Genomic DNA, 6,000 nt, shown 5'->3' on the forward strand with positions numbered 1-6,000 from the left:
CTTTTTAATGATGGCCATTCTGACAGGTGTGAGGTGATACCTCATTGAGGTTTTGATTTGCATTTCTCTAATAATTAGCTATGTGACACAATGAAAGCTTTTTTTAATTAATTAAGGCAAAGAAGAGACAAATTAACTCAGATATAATGTAGGAGGGCAGGATAACCCTCTGTGCAGCTTATGGGGGGGAAATGTTCCTCTTTTGTGATGTGGCACTTACTTACTTATAATTCAAGGCTAGAATGTTGTCTCTGTCAAAAGTACTCTTTCCAGCAACCTAAAATTGTTTCAAAATACTGTCCTTCCTAGGTTTTCTTAAGTACCTTAAAGAAACACCACAGACACACCCTTAAAGCCGCCTTTTTTCTTCTCATGCCTTTTCATCACAAACACACCACAGCTGTTCCCACTTTGCCCTCAAATTCCACCAAAATCTCCTACCCCCAGGCCTCGTTGAGGTAATAGACCTGTGGCCTCCAGCTGTGCTTTGTTTGGTTCGCACCCTGTTTTTAAACTCAAGAAGATTCACACACACACATACACACAAAATCCCAGATTTGGATCTTTGAAAAGTTAAAAGATTTGGCAACAGTAGGCCCGCATTCACCATAATTAACTGGAGCTGGTCCATGAATGATGAGATAAAATCGTGTGGCCTCCCCTCGGCCACGGCACCCATCTGTGCCTATTGTTCCTCCCAGCCCACATTATTCCCTTTCGCTTACCACTGTGGGATTTAGAGTTTGTAACCTCTGGCCTAAACTCACTTGTTTCTCCCTCCCTCTCTCCCTCCCAATTTCTTCCTCATTCTGTGAAACAAAAACCCAAAAGCATAAGCCCCAGTCCTACAGTGGGGGAAGGAAAAGGTCAGGTGGGGTAGGTCAGATCAGAATCCTCAGGGAGACTGGGAGCCTGAGAAATCAATATTCAATAGATTTTGCCCTGTCTCAAGAAAAAAGAAAAAAACACCCTTTTAACCAGTATGTTTATTACTAATTGGTAATTATTTACCATCATTTATTACTAATTGGTAATTATTTACCATCAAATAATCTGGTAATTTCATGTTTGTAATAAACACATTTAAGATTCTGCTCCCACCTTTATCATAAAGCAGAGAAAAAAGAAGAATGCAGTGGAGTATATTTCCTTCTTTCCCCACGCTATGATAAATAAAAATGTCCTTGTCAAGTGAGAAATGGCAAAAGCTATCATCTTACTTAGTAGGCCTGAACTTATGGGATACTTGCCTATTACTTTTAGAAGTAGAAGAAAGGCATAGCGGAAGGATGTTCTAACCTAGTCAAGCGAGTGACATGTTCTTAAACCCAGGGCTGATCTTCAGTCAACATACACTTTATCCAGTTGAATAAGTTGTTATAATATTAAAGGACTTGCTTTCCAAGCTCCTCCTTATCAGTGCCTGCCCTTTGCCACCCAGGCCTATTCCCACAGGTGTCATAGACACCTCCAATTCCTAGCCTCTATGAGGTTAATGCTTGGTACAGCAGAGAGCTTCCAAGATCCTGTTGCAGTGCCCCCAGAAGTCCTGCCTTCCAGGCATCACCAGTTGCTATGATCCCCTCAGGGCCTCTAGAGGACTGGCTTGTGCATGCCAGTTCAAGGAAGTCCAGATTGTCTCTGCTGGCTTCTAGCAACCTGCTGGCCGCTAGCCAGCCTGCCACAGCTTTTTCTCAACTATTGCTATGCATGCATTGTTCTCCAAGTCAGAAGAAGACTGGAACCCTACAGGGGAGACAGCACTTTTGGGCTTTCTGGTAGGCGGGTACCTGGTGCTCATATAACCATACTTTGGCTATGGCCAGCTGGTACCAGTCTTCATTTTTTCCCCAGACTCCTCTCCTACAGTTGCCTGTAAGAACTGCAGTCACCACAAGACTTTTAACTCTCACCAGAGTATAGGGACGGGCAACAGGCACTGAGGAGGTAATCGGGGCTCCTGAGGCCAACAACAGGAGGTTGTGAGCAACATATAGGCCCCATGGGACCATGCAGGGTTAACAGTGCCTAAGGGAAAGCCTTTTATGGTCCCTGTTGAAATTCATCTCCATCTGAAACCCACCAAAAGCCCAAATGGAGTGGCCTTAACATTAATTTTATACTTATTTAGTGATTGCCTCTTACAGGCAACCTTATAAACATGTTGACTCCTATGAGTACTGTAATTATCAGCATCCCCATTTAACAGATGAGAAAAATAGAGAGGTTGTTTAAAAGTTAATGGGCAAAGCTGGAATTTGAACCTAAGCAGCCCGAGATGTCTCATCTGGTCTAATGGATTAGGGTTGATCCAATTACATATTCTAATAAACAATTTTCCTGACAATGATAAAGATACCAAATAGATATTATGTAAAAATCTCAGCATTATGAGGGCTAGAAAAATGTTCATATTTTGCTCGTTCGTATTTTGTTCGTATTCAGCAAACAATGACAGGATTGTGGATCCTAAACAATATCATGTATGTAAAGAGAAATTTTCTTTTTTTAAAAAAATAAATGCAAGCCATTCAATGACAATTAAATGGGAACTATTGGGACAATTTTCTGCCCTTCTCTATGTCAAGTCACGGCTCATACAAAGGCATCATTTAGCGAGTGACTCCTACGTCAAGCAAAGTTCAACCAGACATTGCTGAAAATCACCAATATATTTGGAAATTATTAGGAAAATTGGATGAACTGTTTGTGCCAAAACACACATCACTTGACAAGCAATTTCGTAATTCATATTGTTTAGAGAATAAAAGCATTTTTCTATTGTATATATTTATGATGATGTGTCAGTTGCTAAACACTGTTGACTCTCCGTTTCCATGTGTCCTGCATCCCTGGATTCAACCAACCACAGAACCCGCAGATGCAGAATCTGCAGATGCAGAGGGCCGACTGTACCAGACCATTTTACATAGAGGATTTAAGCATCCCCAGATTTTGGTATCTGCAGCGAGGCCGGTCCTGGAACCAGTCCCCAGCAGATACTGAGGGATGACTGTATTTTAACATTACTCTTGCTTCCAGCGCCATGCAGCTTTCTTAAAGGCTGTTTTTCTTTCTCTATTATGACACCAATAACTGAATTAAATTTCTCGCTTTCATTACAAGCATGGCATGTCACTTAGATTTTCCTTGTAAAACAGGTACCTACAATTCATAGCATAAAATGTAAGAATGCCTGCTCAAGCTTTAGATGTGGAATACACACTTCTGATAGTCTAACTTTTAATATGAGTAAACAAAAGATTTTCATTAACATCAGAAAACTAAGACACAAATAGATACCAAGAGGAGCTCCTCAGCCATTTTTTTTGCTTCAACTGTAGAAAAATCAGAAAGCACTCATTATGTGGACACCCAAGTATTAATATTTTGTCTTTTCCTATGTAACCAATGTGTTGAACAAGCATGACGCATGTAAGTTGTGATCAAGACACAAATTTAGTTTTGTCTCTCGCCGTTCCTTTAAACATTATGCAGTGAAAGAAATCTTCCCCTGACTCAAGCTGAAGGCTTGGACAGACTCGTGACGTTTTAGTCACTCTTAGATGATAACATTCTTCTGGCTATAAAAAGAATCTCAATTATTAAAAAGTCTGAATTCAGAAATTAAAATACACAGCCCATGGAATAGTCAAAACTCCAGAGCTGATGTTATAAGATTTGTAGCAGAGATTTGCCTCAGGCATCAAGCCTGCTTTCTTCTCTGTGGACTCAACTCTCTCTTCTTCCTGACAAAGCTGCTTTTGCTCCCTCTAGGGATAAAGCTGGGGGAATAAGGAAAACTATGGGAATAGGAGACGTCTTCCTTGATTGGAGACTGGGCATCCCATGACAGGCAGGTGGTTTAGCGGATTTTTTTTCTCTTTCTCTGTGGGCTTCCAGGGGTGTACCTCCAGCCTCTTTCTGCTGAGGCTTCTCTCCCATCCAGGCAGCCCTACTGGACAGGACCTAAGACAACTTTCTCCAGCTCCCTCTCCCGCCCGGCCCTCGCCTGGCCCTCTTGTATTACCAACCCTCCTTACTCTGGGAGTCGAGGCAAATTCCAGCTCAGAAGCGCTTCTAGGGAATTCCCTGGTGGTTCAGTGGTTAGGACTCCATGCTTTCACTGCCCAGGGCCCAGGTTCAATCCCTCGTCGGGGAACTAGGATCTCACAGGCCGCGAGGTGGGATCGCATAGGGTAGATGTTGCCTAGGGTTAAAAAACGAAAAAGCGCTGAAGGGTACCAGAACCAGAGCCATCAGCCCTTCTTTGGCTGCTGGATTTCTCCAGCCTGTAGAAATCTAGTGTCTCCCAACATCAGGGAACACATTTCAGTGCTCTCCAAGCACTTAAGTCCTCTTTTTATTAAACTTAGGGTTACAAGGCAACAAGGCAACAGCTCCCCAGACCTCCCCAAGAAGTGTGACAGACAGCATGGCATCTCTGTCCAAAGAAATCCCCTCATCAACCTCCTCTATCCAATCCATGTCTCTATCCCCTTTTTGTGTCCCTAATCACACAGAAACAAAGTCCTGGAGACCATTTCCTTTATAAATCTGCACATGGACAGGGACAATTTTTCACTCTCACTTTTGTGTCCTGCTGTCAGTCAGGCCAGCCATGCAGTAGATTCTCAGGCCAAAAAAAAAGTCCAATTCTAAAATTCTTCTGTGTTTTCTGCACTTTGGGCTAGAGTAGTCTCAAAATGTGTATACCTTTTTAAATAGGAAACGAATAAATGCCACAAACACTTACTGAATGCTGCATCCTCATCTGGTCCAATGGCCTCAAGGCATTGAGAGTCAAGTGAGGGAGGCAGATCATATATGACACACCACAGCCCAGGATAAACAGTGATAAGTGGTAGAAACTCAAGTTTACACAAAACCTATGGGGAAAAAGGAGTCCAGCAGGGGCAGGGAATAAAAGGGGATTTCTAAAGCAATGCATAAAGGCATGAGTGGAGGACACATTCTGAGAACATGAAACTGTTTGGTGTACCTGGAGCATAAGGTAGGTCAGAGGAAATGAGGCCAAGAAAAAAAAAAAAGCTTGGAGATAGATATTGGGTCTTCTATCATATTCACAAGCTTGGGGATTCTATTGTGTACGCTAGAGCAGTCATTACAGGTGAGGAGAAGAAATGATGTGACCAGATCTGAGTTTTAGAAGAGTAATTTTGGCAGCAGTGTGGAGATTGGACTGGAAAGAAGGGGCTAGAGCTGGGAAAACCAGGGAGAGGTGACTAAGAGCCTGAGTTAGGAGAGCAGCAGCGAACATCTAGAGGAAGAAAGATGCTTAAGACCCTCAACGTAAAAGGGACAGAACTTGGAGACCACAGGATGTGAATTGGTTAATAGAGAAGGAGAAATAAACGTGAGGTTTATAACTTGGGTAACCAAGTGGATGATAATGCCATTGACAAAAATGAGGTAGGCAGGTGGAGAGGACATGGTGTCAGTGGAGTGTTCATTAGGAAATCTCAGGAATTTGTCAGTTCATATCTGGATCTTAGAAGTAGAATCATGACCAAAGATGGGTATATGAGTACCACCCCAGATTCCAGATGGTTCCAAGCCAGGGAGAGTGAATAAGAGGAAGGGGGTGGCTTGCCCCAATCATTTCTAACCCAACCGTACTGCTCAATAATGAGCAATGCTCTTGCCGTTCATCCCAGAGTGTGGTTCTGTCTTAGTTCAGGCATCATCCCTTAGGATGAGTGAATTTAGTTGACATGAATGCAGTGTTGGTGACCACCCTAGGTCCACAACTTCCCTGTTGTAAATCTCTGCAGATGTTCCTAGTTTTAAGGAAAGTTAGAGACGCTAAGTTTCAAAACATCATGAGTCGGTAGGATGCAGGCTGCAACAGTCCCTCCTTGGTTCAGTGATTTTATACTTAACTCTTCCTATGTCAGCATCAATGCTAATTCTTAATTTGTCCATTGCCCCTAAGACTTTGATCTTAAGCAGAGAAAAGGTCTTTTTTTCCACTTTTTT

The sequence above is a fragment of the Stenella coeruleoalba genome (genome assembly GCF_951394435.1).
Source record: "Stenella coeruleoalba genome assembly, chromosome: 6".
Taxonomy (NCBI): Eukaryota; Metazoa; Chordata; class Mammalia; order Artiodactyla; family Delphinidae; genus Stenella; species Stenella coeruleoalba.